The sequence below is a fragment of the Saccopteryx leptura genome, chromosome 11 (genome assembly GCF_036850995.1).
Source record: "Saccopteryx leptura isolate mSacLep1 chromosome 11, mSacLep1_pri_phased_curated, whole genome shotgun sequence".
In the NCBI taxonomy this organism is placed as follows: domain Eukaryota; kingdom Metazoa; phylum Chordata; class Mammalia; order Chiroptera; family Emballonuridae; genus Saccopteryx; species Saccopteryx leptura.
Genome location: NC_089513.1, coordinates 39,846,161 through 39,864,813, shown reverse-complemented (window position 1 = coordinate 39,864,813; position 18,653 = coordinate 39,846,161).

Below are 18,653 nucleotides of genomic sequence, written 5' to 3'. Positions count from 1 at the left end.
TGGTCCACTCAATCTCCTATTTATTTTTCTACCTTTTGGACCCTGCCTCTTACGTTTGTTCACTAGTTTCTTACAGAACTGCATGCAGACCTTCGCCAATCAGAAAATTGGAAAAATCTTCCTAACCCTACACACCAACCCTGAAACCTGCCCTCATGAAACAGAAAAATCTGTAACCCTATAAATACACCCCTACTCCGAACAATGGAGGAAAAACCCCTTATTCTCAATGCTAGCACCAATTACAGTACCAATCCTAATTTTGTATCTAATTTTAATGCTTGCCAATTTCTTTATCAAGGCTTGAATGAGAGAAATCTCCAGGATTACCTACAATCAAATGCTTTTACACCCCTACTCCAACTACCCTAGGGGGGTTCATGAAGGAGGACCCAATAAGGATAACAGCAGAAAGTATCTCCAGAAGATGGCTGGTCCGAGGCAAACCTCCTTCCTGAACCCCATACCCTTTCCTTCTCCCTACCTCTTTTCCTTTTTTATCATATCACAGAGTTGAGAAATGATAGATATATGAAATTCCAACTGCCATTTTGTTGTCCCACCTGGCTGCCTGACCTCACCCTTACTTGTTGGACAATTGCCCCTGAGGCAGAAAAGTTCCAGAAAGCTGATCAACTGCCCAAGGAGGAGCATTCCAGAAAGCTGAAATCATAAAACCATACCAGAACTTTTGACTCAGTACCACCTCAGGCTTTCCAAAGCCCTATAAAATTCACCTCATAGTCTGTAACAGGTGCTCTTCTCCCCAGGAGAAGTGCCTAGCAGGGTTCCTTTCTTCCTTTCAATAATGCCTGTTACTCTGGTCTTTTCGGACTCCCATGGATTTCAACACCAACAATGCACAGGACAGCACCCATGGCAAAAAATTACCCAGCAAAAGTGCCCATAGTGCTGAGGTTCATAAATTCTGCTGTCACCGTTTTGCATCATTTTATTGCTTCTTCACCTGTTCTAGATTTTCAGCAAGCACATATGCTGGTCCAGGTGGCTTGTATGGTTGATTAACACAGACATTCATCCATGAGAACACTAAACCCTGTTTAGCATGTTCTATCAGATTATGGTTTCTGTACAAGTACATTTAATTGAAACTGGATATGGAGTTATCATGAGATGTTCCACAGAATCACTTGAGTACAAAAACATAATCCTCAACTTTCCATCCAGAGACTGAATGGTCTCGAGGACTGGTATGGTTCTGGGGCTCAGCCTTAGTCTCCATGCTAATGGATCAGATAGTCTAGATTGGTTTCAGTGGGAGGAAGCACATGCTGTAGGGTCCATATGTAGCCCTACTAATTGCTGTTGAGCTCACTTGACCTTTTTATTGATGGGTCATAATGGTAAATTCTAGTCAGATGGCCACCTGCTGTCCAATGGTCAGAAGCTCAGTTTCTACCATAGACTAGTTGCGTTTCAGGAGCTGGTTGTTTTTGTGTTTTATAGTAGCTTTTTTTAAAACACATAAGTCTAATTCACTCTTTTGAAGTGCACAATTCAGTGTTTCTAGTTCATTAACAAAATTGAGCAAACAACACAACCACCTGATTTTACAATACTTTCATCATCATCAAATAAAATCCCATACCTATTAATAGTCACTCCTATCTGCCCAATTCTCCAGTCCAAGGTAACCACTGATTCTCTTTTTGTCTGCAGGAATTTTAATATTCTAGAAATGCCATATTAGTGGAATCTCATATATGGCCTGTGTATTTGGCTTTTTTCACTAAGCAGTTTTCACTAACAGTTTACCCATGCTGTAGCATGTATTGGTACTTCATTACTTTTTATTTACAAGTAACATTCCATTTTATATATGAACAAAATCTCATTTACCTATTCACCAGTTAATGGAAATTTGAGTTGTTTCCACATTTTTGTTATTATGAATAATGCATGAATAATTTTGTGAAAATGTTTGTATGTACACATATCTTCATATCTTTAATTATACATGCCAAGAACTGGAATTGCTGGATCATGTGGTAATACTTTGATTAACATTTTGAGGAACTGCCAAGTTATACTCTAAGGTAGAGGATCATTTTACAATCTTAACAAATTCAAGGGTTCTTATTTCTCAGCATCAACAGCACTCATTTTCTGTCCTTTTAATTTTAACCATCTTAGTAGGTGTTCTTTTCATTTTAGCTTTGATTTGTTTTTTCCTAATGAATGCTGATTTTGAGCATCTTTCATGGGCTTATTGATCATGTGTTTATCTTTTTTTGAAGAGATATCTTTTGCTCATTTCAAAAGTTGATTATTTGACTTAATTATTTTTGAGTTGTTTAAAACAGTGGTTTTCAACCAGTGGTAGAGCAGAAATGTCATGCAGGTTCACTAGACTCAATGATTATAGATTTCTGGTGGACCTGTACCAGTCCACAGACTGGTGGTTGAAAACCAGTGTGTGTTTGCTTATTTATTTATTTATTTATTTATTTATTTATTTATTTATTTATTTATTTAAAGTGGGGGGGGGGATCGAGAGATAGGCTCCCGAACGCATCCTGAAAGGGATCCACTCGGCAGCCCTTGTCTGGGGCCAATGCTCGAATCAACCAGGCTATCAGAGGAGCCTAGGGCCAACAATCAGACCAACAGGAGCTATCCTCAGTACTCAGGGCCAATGCTTGAACCAATCGAGCCACTGGTTGTGGGAAAGAAAGAGGGAGAGAAGGGGAAGAGGGAGGGAAAAAGAAGCAGATGATGGTTTCTCCTGTGTGTCCTGACTGGGAATTGAACCTGTGACATGCACTCGATGGGCACACGTTCTATCCAATGAGAAACTGTCCAGGGCCAAAACCTGCTGGTTTAAAAAGACCTTTTATCCATATTAAATTTCCTTGGAAGTATCATATTGATGACAAATATGAATATTTCTTGATTGCCAAATCTATTCCATCAATCTATCGTGTGTCTGTAAAGTCATGGTGCACTTTTGACCAGTCACAGGAAAGCAACAAAAGACAATAGAAATGTGAAATATACACCAAATAAAAGGAAAATTCTCCCAGTTTCTGTAGGATGATGTGGCAGCATGTGCACATACGCAGATGATGATGTAACACCGTGTATACAGTGGAGCAGCCCACGGCCATGCCAGTCGAGATGTGGACGGTACAGAGGAAAGTTCAGTGTGTTCTGTGGCTCACTAAATTCGAATCCATGACCAAAGTGCAACATGAATATCGGCACATTTATAACGAAGCACCACCACATAGGAATAACATTACTTGGTGGGATAAGCAGTTGAAGGAAACCGGCAGTTTGGTGGAGAAACCCCGTCCTGGTAGGCCATCAGTCAGTGATGAGTCTGTAGAGGCTATACGGGATAGCTACCTAAGGAGCCCTAAAAAAATCTGTGCGTGCATGTGCTCGATAATTACACCTAAGCAAGACTACAGTTTATAAGGTGTTAAAGAAATGTCTCTGTTTCACAGGGTACAAATTGCGGCAACAAATGCAGCCCACATCGAACTGCACTGAATAGATATGAAACTGGGAGAGTTTACCTTTTATTTGGTGCATATTTCACATTTCTATTGTCTTTTGTTGCTTTCCTGTGACTGGTCAAATGTGCACCATGACTTTACAGACATACTATATATATACTACACTGTTTTTGTTTCAGTAGCTGTGTAGTAAGTTGTAAATCAAGAAGTGTGAGTTTTCCAATTGTGTTCTTTTTTTTTAAATTTATATTTTGAGAGAGAAGAAGGGAGAGAGATAGAGACAGAGGGAGAGAAAGAGAGAAACATCAGTTTGTTGTTCCACTTGTTCATGCAGTCATTGGTTAATTCTTTTTACTTATTCTTTTTATTTTTTTAATTAAATGAGAGAAGGGAGGCAGAGACAGACCCCCACATGTACCCCAACCTGGAGCCATCCAGCAAGCCTCTACCAGGAGATGCCCTGCCCAGCTGAGTGCAGCTCTGTTGCTCAACAACTAAGCTATTTTAGTACCTGACGCTAAGGCCATGGAGCCATCCTCAGTGCCCAGAGCCAATTTTGCTCAAATCATTGGAACTATGGCTGCAGGGGCTGGGGGAGAGTTTTGGAGAAGCAAATGGTCACTTCTCCTGTGTGCCCTGACTGGGAATCAAACTCAGGTCTTCCATACACTGGGTCAATACTCTACTGCTGAGCCAACCAAACAGGGTCATTTGTTGATTCTTGTATGTGCCAGGACCAGGATCAAACCTGAAACTTTGGCATGTAAGGATGACATTCTAACCAACTGAGCTACATGACCAGGGCCCCGATTTTTTCTTTTTAAAAATTGATTTTGGCTATTCTGGCTTCCTGGCATATTTATAGGGGTGACTTTTAGTATCAGTTTTGTCAATTTTTGCAAAAAGATATCTGAGATTTTAAATGTGATTAAATTGACTCTATGAATTAATTCAAAAAGTAATTCCATCTTAAGAATATTATTTTTCTTACATTTTTCAAGAGGGCTTTGTAGCTACTTGTGTACATGGTTTGCACTTTTTTTGTTAAATTTATTTCTAATTATTATATTCTTTTTGATGTTATTGCAAATAAAATGTTTTATTAATTTAATTTTTGAATTAAATTATAAATTCTTTATAAAATTATATAAATTATTAAATTATAAATTATAAAATTATTATAAATTATAAATTCTTTATAAAAATGCAATAGATTTTTGTATATTGATCTTACATCTTGCAATTTGGATTTGCGTGGCTGTTTAGAGCCCTTTCATTTCATTCTCAATTACTCTTTTTAGTGTTTCTTTGAGTGTATGTCTATTACTAACAAAATTTTCCAGGATCTATCCGGGAATCGATTTATTTCTTTTACATTTTTTAAAGTTTGAATTTATTTGTCTTTCATTGAATTTATTGGGATGACTTTGGTTAATAAAATCATATAAGTTGCAGATGTACAGTTCTATAATACATCATCTGTATATTGTATTGTGTGTTCACTACCCAAAGTCGGGTCTCCTTCTCTCACCATGTATCCCCATTTTCTTTCTTCTACTTCCCTTTTCCCTCAAGGAATCACTGCTGTCCATGTCTATGAGTTGTTGTTTTTTTCTTTATCCCTTCACTTTTTTCACCCAATCCTCAACCCCTCCATAGCTCTGCTGTCTGTTTGCTGCCTGTATCTATAAGTCTGTTTCTATTTTGTTGGTTAGTTTATTTTGTTCATTACATTTCACATACTAATTAAGGCATAAAGTACTTGTCTTTCTCTGACTGACTTATTTCAGTTAGCATAATACTCTCCAGGTCCATCCATGCTGTCACAAAAGGTAAGATTTTTCTTTCTTTTCTTTTCTTTTTTAAGGCTTGGAGTATTCCATTGTGTACATGTATCACTGGGCTTATGTCCACTCATCTACTGATGGGCACTTGGGCTGCCTCCAGATCTTGGCTATTGTAAATAACACTGCAATGAACATGTGTGGGAAGGTACCAAAAAGTCGCAAAATTAATATTGATATTTTAGGAAGAAAGGTCAGGATTTCTGTCCCATCCTTTCCTTGGGGAGGAGAGGAAGAAGAATGCAGAAGCTTCCTGACTTCCAAGGACAATGGGTCATTTAGTTTTAACTATAGAATAAACGTTGATTGAGGAACTTCTTTTCTCTTTCAATAAGAGACAGAATTTACATACCACCCTTCATTGATTTTGGCTCTTCCTCCCTTCCTGGAATCTTGAGAGTAACAGACCTCTACGTCAGTGGTCTCCAACCCCTGGGGCGCAAACCAGTACCAGTCTGTGGGCCATTTGGTACCGGTCCACAGAGAAAGAATTTACATCATTTTTGTTTTATTTATATTTAAGTCTGAACGATGGGGGTTTTTTTCTGAAGTTGGAAACGGGAGGCAGTCAGACAGACTCCCGCATGCACCCGACTGGGATCCACCTGGCATGCCCACCAGGGGGTGATGCTCTGCCCATTTGGGGCGTCGCTCTGCTGCAATCAGAGCCATTCTAGCACCTAAGGCAGAGGCCACAGAGCCATCCTCAGCGCCCGGGCAAACTTTGCTCCAATGGAGCCTCGATTGTGGGAGGGGAAGAGAGAGACAGAGAGGAAGGAGAGGGGGAGGAGTGGAGAAGCAGATGGGTGCTTCTCCTGTGTGCCCTGGCCGGGAATCGAACCTGGGACTCCCGCATGCCAGGCCAATGCTTTACCACTGAGCTAACCGGCCAGGGCCTGAATGATGTTTTATTTTTTTAAAATGACCAGATTCCCTCTGTTACATCCATCTAAGACTCACTCTTGATGCTTGTCTCGTAAGTTTGACAATTATATTTAAAAACACCACAGTTTTTACGCTGGTCGCATAATTTTATTTTGTGCATTTATCTGTCCCATCCTAAAGGCCAGTCTGTGAAAATATTTTCTGACATTAAACCAGTTCGTGACCCAAAAAAGGTTGGGGACCACTGCTCTAGGTAAAGGAGGGAAGATAGACACTAAAAGATTTGTAAATGTCTTTGATTGTATTACCTTAAAAGTTTTAATGTTTTTGTGAATCCCCTAGACCAGGGGTAGTCAACCTTTTTATACCTACTGCCCACTTTTGTATCTTTGTTAGTAGTAAAATTTTCTAACTACCCACCGGTTCCATAGTAATGGTGATTTATAAAGTAGGGAAGTAACTTTACTTTATAAAATTTATAAAGCAGAGTGTTGAGCAGATAAAATATATTATGCTCACTTTGTTAAAGATGGCGCTGCCCACATGAAAGCCTGTCACCCAGGTGATATTAATGTGTGTTGGGGGCAGGCTGTGGGCAGGCAGGATTCTTGTAGCCTGGGGCTTGGTTTTAGGACTAAGCCTTTCCCACTCTTTTTGATGTGGGGTGGTGCAATCCCATCATGCCTCAGATAAGTGACTTTGGATTAAAGACTTCCCGATTTTGTATATTGAATTAAATGTTTTGATTTCTTCACTATAAAGTGGTGCAGACCAGGAGCTTGCTCTCTTGGTTCCTGAGATTAGCATTACAGGAGAGAGCAGATTGGACAGCAGAGAGAGGCCATGTGAAGGAGGCCAGGAGAAGCAGCCAAAATGGCAGAGTGCTGAAGAAGAAGCCAGTTTGTGCAGAGTTTGTGCAGAGAGAAGGAGATGGGGAACAGAGATGAATAAGGCTTATGAGCTAGAAACCTTTGATCCTAGGAAAACTCGAATAAGTCAGTAGCTTTGTGAGCACTGAATAAGTGGGTTTTGGGGCCCAGAGTGTGTTTTTACTTGCCCGCTGGGTGCAAGCTAGGATTAAAGCTAATGGCCCACCAGTTATTGGCTCCATTGTTTCATTATGGTCTATTTGGCAGAAAAAATATATTATGCTCACTTTGTTAAAGATGGCGTTGCCCATGAGGAAGCCTATTGCCCAGGTGATATTAGTTGCCCCTCTTTTTAGGATGGGCATGATTATATTAATGTGTGTTGGGGGCGGGCTGTGGGCAGGCAGGATCCTTGTAGCCTGGGCTTGTTTTTAGGACTAATCCTTTCCCACCCTTTTTGATGTAGGGTGGTGCACTCTCATTAGAAACCCCATTATGCCTCAGATAAGTGACTTTTATCAGAGACTTCCTTGTTTGTATATTGGATTAAAGGTTTTGATTTCTATACTATAGTGGGGCAGACCAGGAGCTTGCTCTCTCTGGGTTCCTGAGATTAGCATTAGAGGAGAGAGCAAAGAAAGGCCACGTGGAGGAGACTAACAGAAGCAGCCAAGATGGTGGAGTGCTGAGGGAGAAGCCAGTTTGGGCAGAGTTTGTGCAGGCAGAAGGAAGGAGATGGAGAACAGAGGCGAATAAGTCTGGTGAGCTAGAAACCTGTGATTCTAGGAAACTCGGATAAGTCAGTAGCTTTGTGAGCACTGAGTGTGAGTGGGTTTTGGAGCCCAGTGTGTGTTTTTACTTGCCCGCCGGGTGCAAGCTAGGATTAAAGATGATGGTCCACCAGCTTTTGGCTCTGTTGTTTCTAACCGACTCTCCCAATCCAATGCGAACCTGCATGTGAATGGCCACGATTGTGGCTCCTGGCCTTACACCATCTGTCCGAATCTAATGCAAACCTGCTCTGGCCAGGCAGCTGTGATGGTGGCCGTGCCTACTGGCTTTACATTGTTTCTATGTAAACCCATGGAAGTGAGGTATGGTACTTTACAACATTTGGCGCCCAATGTGGGGCCATGGTGTTTGCATCACCAGGTGGAGGCAACCTGAATTGGCTGGTCTCTCCGGGGGGCTGCCTGACCCCGCTGGAATCTCAACGAGAGGCACCACCTGAGACATTTTCAGGACTCTCCATTTTCCTGTGGGTTTGGACAGTTTTTTGGTAGACACCCACGGTTCCCAAATTCGACGATTTGGACAATTTAGCAGAAAGATTGAGGAGGTATGTAGGTAAGGCAAATCTTTTGCTTTGCTGAATTTTGTTTTTGACTAGTCAATTTGCACTATTGTGTAGAGGCCCAGATGCATTCTCACTCGTGTAATAGGCTTTCCAAGACCAGGACGTCGGTGGAGAGTTTTTGATCCTGCCTTGGTCTCCTCTGGGAGACATCTGGTTATACTCTGGAAGGATGATTAATGAGGAGTAGGTCTTGTCTCGGAATCCTAGAGACATCTGTTTGTACTCTAGGGGGCATTAGTGGGGACTGAGTTAACCAGGTTAAGTCGGTCCTGCCTCAGGCCCCCAGAGACGTCTGCTTGTACTCTAAGGAGATAATTAGTGAGGACTTCATCCTGCCCAGAACTTCCAGAGACATCTTGCAATGCTCTCAGAGGGAGACATTAGTCGGGACATTTGGGGGTGCTCTCAGGAAGAGACCTGAGTAGGGACTGAGTTAATACTGAGCTGATCAGTCCTGTCTTAAGACTTCCAGGGACACCTTTGTGTTTGTTGAGATCTCAGCCTTTGTTTTTAATGTTTCTGTCTACAACCCCTGAGTGATTAGTGTGTGAGTGGAAATCTCTGGTGCCTGAGCCTAATCTCTTCCAGGGACATGGCCTGTGAGCACCTGATAGGCCCCTAGGGGGAACCCTTTCTTTGTCTATTGAGCTGTGTGTTTAAATAGTAAATGATCTGTTTTGTCTTTTTGTTTTGTCAAAAAAGATATCTCGAGTATAATTTTAATTGGAATAAGTAAAGCGTGCTCATTTAAATTTCTTGATTTGTGATCTGTGTATGTGAAGTCTGTTTAATGTCTAAACGTGTCTGTTTTTAAGGTCTGAATTAAGTTTTTGCATGCCCCTCTGGCTTCAGGGCACTCTGATTTCTCCCCTGAGGAAATTATTCTCTTCTGTTGGCTCCTTCCCCTTGTCTTGTGTAATAATTAATACCTCTATAGTCAAACATCCTTTATTCTGAGTATAGTTAATTATCTGTCTTATCTTTTTTTTGCTTCTTTTAGTGTGCTAATTACTGCATTTTTCCGGACAGTTTCAATTTTGAAAATTGGTGGCCCTAGCTATTAAGCATGGGAGGAGGGCCTAGTATACAAAACACCCCCCTTAGGTTGTCTCCTAAAGCACTTTCAAGAAGCTTATGGAGACAACCGTGGATATGGAATTAAATAGTCAAAGGCTTTGTACTCTCTGTGAATCAGAATGGCCTACCTTCGGGGTTGGATGGCCATTGGCCGGAACTCTTAAACCCCTGCTAGTAAGGGCAGTTTGGAACATTGTAACTGAGGAACCAGACCACCCAGATCAGTTTTCATACATTGATCAATGGCTAAATTTTACAATGAATCCGCCACAGTGGCTAAAAGCATGCTCAATACAGAGAGGGTGCCACATCTTCCTAGTCAGGCCAGATTTGAGTCTGAAACAGAATAAAAAAAGAACTAAAATAATGGTAAAAGCACTTCAAGAAACAAACTCTTTTAAGAAAAAGTATCCCTAGGGGAGCAAAATAAAAAAAGAGGGGAAGGAAACAATTTAGAAAAAAGAATTAAGACCATGCTAAGAAAAATATCAATGCGCATATTGTAAAAAAGAGGGACATTGGAAAAATAAATGTCCCATATTACAAGCAGCCAAGGGAATTTCTAAAGTTCTGAACCTTAAAGACTGACGGGGCCAAGGCAGGTGTTGGGTCCCCTCCAAGTTTCTCCTATCCTTCCCCAATTCCTTCATGTGGCATAATTCTTGTCTGACGTGTGAGGCATAGGATTCATGGGGGAGACCCACTGCTTTGGCCATAATAGTAGAAAATTGCAAAAGGAATTTTCAAGGAATTGCGAGGAAATTGGGAACCTCATGTGGGCTAAAGCATCTCACTGTTGGGAAGGTAAATTTGTAAAATTTGTATTTTTAATTTGCTACTTTTGTTGTGGGAAATAGCACTGAGCAGCTGCTCAGAGCAGGGCAGTTGATTGCAGGTGGCAGATTGAATTAAATTCATGCTTAGGAGGAACTATTGTTTTGCTAATGGCTTGACTGCAGGAAAAAGCGGCAGGCTCCTCTCACAGCTCCCAGAGCCTGCTCCCCCTTGGGCTCCAGGAATCCCAGGCACCCCGGCCCTTATTAAAGCATTGTAGGTCAAGAAGAGGGTTAGTATCTCTTTGCCAGCAGGGTAGTCACAAAAGAGTGAGTGCATTTTGATCATTTCTTATTATTCTCAGTAAATCAATAGTTCATTGGGGGTAGTAGTTTGCAGTCCTCTTATTGTAAACTATACTAAAACTATACTAATAATAAGGCATATAAAATTGTATAGCCTGCCAAATACAAAGACTTCCTTTTTATACCAAGGATCCCTTATTGTATAAAAAATACTTTTCCATGTTAGAAATGTATATATTATCTTAAAGCTTTTTGTTAATTCTCCTTCTTATTTGCTGTTTCATAAACCACATTGAAATTTTGGTTTAGATATTTGGGAAATATATAATAATTGTTAATAATGTCTTTTAATGTAATGATTAGTTTATTATCATTTTTGAAGTAGTATTGTTCAATATTAAGTCACCAAAACCCAGAATGACCTATAGAATTAGAAAGCTCAAAATTCCCTTTCTAGGGAAAGCCTCAAGCCCTAGCAAGACTGTTAAAATCTGTAAAACAATTGGGACCACCTCAAGAAAATGTTTCTAATTGCCTAGCTTAAGTAAGATTTTAGCAACCAAGCAAGTGAGGAAGGTTTAGACGTTTTTCCATCAGTTTTTGTTAGCCAGGATCAGAAAAAATACTGAGACAGTCAACTTAGTCTTTACATAGCAACCAGCTCTAAAATTAAAAAAGGGTTGCATCATCAGCTGCTAAAAATAAATAAGTGAATAAAACTAAGCATTTTGGAAGGGACATTGCTCCTCCCTCAATCACATAGTTCTGCCTGGCCCCTAGAGATGACTGGTTAGTCAATGACGGGTAAGATCCCTGAAAGAAAGGGACAACCTAATACAGGCACAGTTGAAAAATGGGCCATAAAGAAAAAGCTTAAGAACTAACCAAGGGCCTGACCAGTCAGTGGCGCAGTGAATAGAGTGTCGGACTGGGATGCCAAGGACCCAGGTTCGAGACCTCAAGGTCGCCAGCTTGAGCGCCGGCTCATCTGGTTTGAGCAAAAAGCTCACCACCTTGGACCCAAGATCACTGGCTTGAGCAAGGGATTAATTTGTCTGCTGAAGGCCCGTGGTCAAGGCACATATGAGAGAGCAATCAATGAACAACTAAGGTGTCGCAATGCGCAACGAAAAACTAATGATTGATGCTTCTCATCTCTCTGTTTCTGTCTGTCTATCCCTGTCTATCCCTCTCTCTGACTCTCTCTCTGTCTCTGAAAAAAAAAAAGAACTAACCAAGGTGAGGCTTAAACCCTCACCCCAACAATACAGGAGCCTCCTCCCCTAAAATAGTGTTTTCCATACACTGACCAGGACACCAAAAGAAGGGAGACTCAAGAAAAACCAAATAGCTGAAGATGCTCCATAAAACCAGTGGAGTTTCTAGAAAATTTTAATGACTTTACTAGAACCCTTGTTGCCAAAGGTTTATTTGCAACCAATTAAAAAAAGGATTTTACTAGCAAAAAAGGGATAATTAAAAAAGCCAGACTTAGAATCTATTTTAGAAAGCATAATGTCTGAGTGTTTAGTTTGTGCCCAAGTGAATACTAAGCAAAGTAAAGAAATTGTGGAAAAAAAACAAAACAGAAAGAGAGAAACTTTTCCCAGGTAAACATTTAGAAATAGATCTTACTAAAGTAATTGACAAATAAATAGAAGCTTTTCCTACTAGAAGTGGGGTCACAGTAACAGTTGTTAGGAAATTGCTGGGTAGAATTCTTTCCAGATGTAGCTTGCCCATTCTAATGTTAGGCCTGCATTTGTGTCCAAAGTCTCATAGCTAGTAGGAAGGGAACCCAATATTAATTAGGAACTACTTTGAAGTTACATTGTGCCCACAGGCCCCAAAGGTTCAGGGCAAGTAAAATACATAAATCAAATCATAAAAGAAATGTAACCACTCCTTCCTTAAGTATTTGCAGGGTCTGCAAATTACTCAGCAGGCTGTTCAAAAGACTGTCCACGAGGCACTTTTAGCACTGCCAGGAAATCCTATACATCCTTTTCAGCCTGGAGACTCAGTCTGGGTAAAGAAGTACATCACCTGAGAACTGACTCCCACGTGGAAAGGTCCACACACCATGATCCTGACCACTCCCCCTGAGGCCAAGGTAGAAGGTATGCCTGCCTGGGTTCACCATGGCCAGTTGAAGCCTGCAGTCCCAGCAGAGATACCCTTGTGGACAGCGGAGACTGACCCCACCAACCCTTGTAAGTTAACCCTGAGAAAAATGGCATGCCCTACTCCAGCCACAAACCAGAAGCTGATTGGTCTACATGACTAATGCATGAAGAAACCCACTAAGGACTCCCTTTTAATCAGACTTTTTTTTTTTTTTTGTATTTTTCCGAAGCTGGAAACGGGGAGAGACAGCCAGACAGACTCCCGCATGCGCCCAACCAGGATCCACCCGGCATGCCCACCAGGGGCGACGCTCTTCCCACCAGGGGGCGACGCTCCGCCCCTCCGGGGCGTCGCTCCTTCGCGACCAGAGCCACTCTAGCACCTGGGGCAGAGGCCAAGGAGCCATCCCCAGCACCCTGGCCAACTTTGCTCCAATGGAGCCTCGCTGCGGGAGGGGAAGAGAGAGACAGAGAGGAAGGAGAGGGGGAGGGGTGGAGAAGCAGATGGGTGCTTCTCCTGTGTGCCCTGGCCAGGAATCGAACCCGGGACCCCTGCACACCAGGCTGACGCTCTACCACTGAGCCAATCGACCAGGGCCTAATCAGACTTTAAGGAAAAAGAAAAACTAAGGTAAAAAAGAAAAAGCCAGCTTAATTGTCATTATAGGTTAAAAATTTAAAAATTAAAAATTCTAACTAAAAGTAAATTGTTATAAAAGCCAGTTAGTTTTATGTAAGTTGCAGAAGGATTGTGCAGTTTATAAGAAATTAATCAATAACATTTGTTTCTTTAATAAACTGTCTTGCTATTAATGCTGTCTGTTAAATATCTGTTACATGTTATAAGTTAATATTCCTACTCAAGAGCCTCATGCTCTTCAATAAATTCAGTCAAGGATTTGACTTAGAATATGAAACCAGTGGGGAATTTGGGAAGGTACCAAAAAGTTGCAAAATTAATATTGATATTTTAGGAAGAAAGGTCAGGCTTTCTGTCCCATCTTTTCCTTGGGGGAGGGGTGGAAGAAGAATGTAGAAGCTTCCTGACTTACAAGGAGGATGGGTCATTTAGTTTTAACTATAGAATAAGGGTTGTCTGAGGAACTTCTTTCCTCTTTCAATAAGAGACAGAATTTACATACCACCTTTCATTGATTTTGGCTTTTCCTCCCTTCCTGGAATCCGGAGAGTAACATACCTCTAGGCCAGCAGTTCTCAACCTGTGGGTCACGACCCCGGCGGGGGTCGAATGACCAAAACACAGGGGTCGCCTTGACCCCCTGCCGGGGTCGCGACCCACAGGTTGAGAACCGCTGCTCTAGGCAAAGGAGGGAAGATAGACACTAAAAGATTTGTAAATGTCTTTGATTGTATTACCTTAAAGGTTTTAATGGTTTTGTGAATCCCCTAGACCAGGGGTCTCAAACTCGCGGCCGTGCGGCCCGCCCACCAATTTTGTGCGGCCCGCAGACTAATCAAACTTCATGGATTAGTCTGCGGGCCAGTCTGCGGGCCGCACAAAATTGGTGGGCGGGCCGCATGCGGCCCGCAGGCTGCGAGTTTGAGACCCCTGCGGCCTAGACCAATGTTATAGACTTGTTAATAATTGTTTCATAATGTCATGCTCCCCCCAACCTTTATGTGGTCAAAGCGTATATAATCAGCCTCTGAGATGTATTTGACACACATGATTTGGGTCTGCAATGCCCCATGTTAGTCATATGGGGCCACTATATTTAATAAGTTTCCTCATTTAATAAAACTCCTTAAAAATTTATCTGGACTTGGTATCTCTACATAAACCCATGGAAGTGAGGTACAGTACTTTACAACACATGAATGTGCATATATTCTTTTGTATTAGTGTTTCAGGTTTCCTTTAATAAATTCCCAGAAGTGGAAATGCTGGGTCATAAGGCAGTTCCATTTTAAATATTTTGAGGAAATTTTATACTGCTTTCCACAGTGGCTATACCAACTTGCATTTTCTTTTCTTTCTCTTTCCTTCTTTCTTTCCTTCCTTCTTTCTTTCTTTCTTTCTTTCTTTCTTTCTTTCTTTCTTTCTTTCTTTCTTTCTTTCTTTCTTTCTTTCTTCTTTCTTTCTTTCTGTATTCAGATATAAAGTGTTTAATGGAGAATTAGGAGTTGCAGGACTTTTGGAAAAACTGAGGGTGAGGAAGAGGGACGTAGGGGTAAAGGTAGGGGATAGAATTCAGGAAAGCAGCCGCTGAAGGTCAAAGAGCCAACCTGCGTTTTCATCAACAATGCACGAGGGGTCCCTTTTCTCCACATGTTTACCAACAATTGCTTGTTGACTTATTGATTATAACTATTTGACAGGCTTGAGGTGATATCACATGGTGGTTTTAATTTGCATTTGTCTGATGATTAGTGACAGCAAACATCTTTTCATGTGTCTATTGGCTTTCTATATGTGCTCTTTAGAGAAATGTCTATACAGGTTTCAGTTTTTATTTAGATTGTTTATTTTTTGGTGTTGAGTTTTATAGGTTCTTTATAAATTTTGGACATTAACCCCTTATCAGATGTAACACTGTCCCATTCAGTGGGCTGTTTTTTGGGGGGAAAGATAGGGGGGTGACGGATAAGGACTGACAGACAGGAAGGGAAAGAGATGAGAAGCATCAACTCATAGTTGCTGCACTTTAGCTATTTATCATTTGCTTTTAGATATGTGTCTTGACTGGGGGGCTCTAGCCAAGCCAGTGATCACTTGCTCAAGCCAGCAATCTTGGGCTTCAAGCCAGCAACTTTTGGGCTCAAGTCAGTGACCATGGGGTCATGTCTATGATCCCACATGCAAGCCAGTGACCACGTACTTGAGCTGGTGAGCCTGCACTCAAGCCAATGAGCCCATGCTCAAACTGGAGACCTCAAAATTTTGAACCTGGATCCTCAGTGTCCCAGGCTGACACTCTATCCCAGGGATAGTCAATCTTTTTATACCTACTACCCATTTTTGTATCTCTGTTAGTAAAATTTTCTAACCGCCCACTGGTTCCAAAGTAATGGTGATTTATAAAGTAGGGAAGTAACTTTACTTTATAAAATTTATAAAGCAGAGTTACAGCAAGTTAAAACATATCATAATAATTACTTACCAAGTACTTTGTGTTGAATTTTTGCTAAGTTTGGCAGAATAAATCTTTATAAAACAACTTACTATAGTTAAATCTATCTTTTTATTCATACTTTGGTTGCTCTGCTACAGCCCACTTGAAAGCTGGAATGCCCACTAGTGGGCGATAGGGACCCAGTTGACTACCACTGCTCTATCCACTGTGCCACCACCAGATCAGCTGAGTGGACTGTTTTTTCATTTTGTTGATGAATTTTTTTGCTGTGCAAAATATTACTTCTACATTTTTGAGATATAGTATTGCATGATAGAAAATTGTTGGTTGTTCATCTTCTTTCAGCACTTTGAATATGACATCCATTGCTTTCAAAAATCCATTCCTTCTGATAAAAAGTCATTAGTTAATCTTATTCTAGATCAAATTTTAATGTAGAGTTTAGTATAGTCACTTTTCTTTTTACTGCTTTCATGGTATTTTTTTTTTATATTTTGACAGTGATATTTCCAGATGTGAATCTATTTGAACTTATTAAGGTTTGTTGACCTTCTTCATGTTTAGATTAATATTTTAAACTAAATTTGGGAAAGTTTTGGCCATTATTTCTTCAAATATTCCTGCCTCTTTTTTGCTATTCTCTTTCTGAATCTTTGTCTTATTCTGTTCAGACTGCTGTCACAAAATATAAATATCACTGACTGGGTAGCTTATAAAGAACAGAAATTTATTTTTTATAACTCTGGTGTCTGGAAAGATTAAAACCAAGGAATCATTATGGTTGGGTAAGGACCTTTTTCCTTACTCACAGTCAGAACTTTTTCACAGTGTCCTCACATGGTGTAAGAGGTGAAAAATCTTTGTAGAGTTTCTTTTATAATAACATTAATTCCACTCATGAGGGTTCCACATTCCTGACCTAAGCTCTTCCTAAAGACCTCACTTCTTAATACTATCACACTGGGCATTAGGATTTCAATATATGAAACATTTAGACCATAGCAGTATTTAGTTTTATATTGATATACCTGATGTTATACCACAAATTTCTGATTTTCTGTACTTTTTTCTTCATTATTTTTAATTTCTGTTTCTCAAATCTAAGTTTATTAATTCTTTTGTCTGCAAATTCATATTTGATACTTAGTGCTTCTAGTTAAATTTTCTTTTCAATTTTATTTTTTACTCCAAAATTTCTACTTGATTGGTTTTTATAATTACATCTCTTATAGATATTCACAATTTAATTAAAAAATATTTGTGTTCTTTAAGTTTTAAAATTATTTCAGTTAGCTAAGTGTAGAACTATGCTACGAAGATATGCAGAGTTAGGAAAAACAATTAAAGAGAGTGAGGAGCCCTAGGGCAAAGGCCCTGAGCAGTTGAGAGTCCAGGGGCCTCTCTGACCCATACTGGAAACAGTGCAGGCTGGAAGCAGCAAAACAGCAGGATAAGATTCAGCAATAAGAAATGCCTAGGCTCTCAGAGGTTAGAGATTTAGAAATCAGCATACTCCTTGACCTTTACTTCAACCCTGAAAACTCCTGCTGTCTGCCTCCTTGAGTTAAGTTATTTGTACTGGCTAATAAATATCTGAGTAAGGCTGGTGATGGGGCTTTATTTCTTCAGTCTGCCGACCAGGTCTGTTGCCTCCCCTTGGCCCTTTGGAGCATTTCATTTGGTCTTTGAGTAGGTCATTGTCACCACAACATTTTTTTTTTTTGCTTTTTTTTTTTTTTTAATTTTTCTTTTTTGGAAAGGAGAGAGAGAAGGGGAGAGAAAGAAGGGGGAGGAGCAGGAAGCATCAACTCCCACATGTACCTTGACCAGGCAAGCCCAGGGTTTCAAACCGGCGACCTCAGCATTTCCAGGTCGACGCTTTATCCACTGCGCCACCACAGGTCAGTCCAACCACAACATTTAAGAATATTTATAATGGCTATTTTAAAGTCTTTGTCTAGTAAGACCAACATCTGTGCTTCTTCAGAGAAAGTTTCTATTGATTGCTTTTCCCCCACTACCCATATGTGGATGAGGTTTTCTGTTTCTTTATATGTCTTATGATTTTTTGTTGCTGTTGAAAAATATACATTTAAATGTTATAATGTAACAACTCTGGAAATCCGATCACCCACCTTCCCAGTTTATTTCTATTTATTTATTTATTTATTTATTTATTTATTTATTTATTTATTTATTATTTTTCTGAAATGAGAAGCAGGGAGGCAGAGAGACAGACTCCTGCAGTGCCCAGCTGGAATTTGCCTGGAATGCCCACTAGAGGGCGATGTTCTGCCCATCTGGAGCATTGCTCCATTGCAACCGAAGTCATTCTAGTGCCTGAACAGAGGGCATGGATCCATCCTCAGTGCCTGGTCCACCTTTACTTAATGGAGCCTTGGCTGCAGGAGAGGAAGAAAGAGATAGAGAAAAAGTAGAGGTGGAAGGGTAGAGAGGCAGATGGGTGCCTCTTCTGTGTGCCCTGGCCAAGAATCAAACCCAGGACTTTCACACACCAGGCCAATGCTCTACCACTGAGCCAACTTGCCAAGGTCTTGTTAGTGACTTTCTTTGTATAAGTTAATAAAGTGTGTCTTCTTTATTATGTGTGGGCACTGAGGTTTCTTTCCATTTGGCTGAGTGGTTAGCTAATAATTGGACAGATATTTTTTAAGTGCTTTATATTAATAAAACTCCCAGCCTTTGCTAAAGAGTCTTGTATTTGTTTTGGTGGTATGATCTTAAATCTCCCTCAGGCAGTTTAAAATTGTACCTTAGACTTTCTATTGGCTTTTGAAGAGCCTCAGAGTGAGCCAGAGATTAGAGAATAAGATATTTT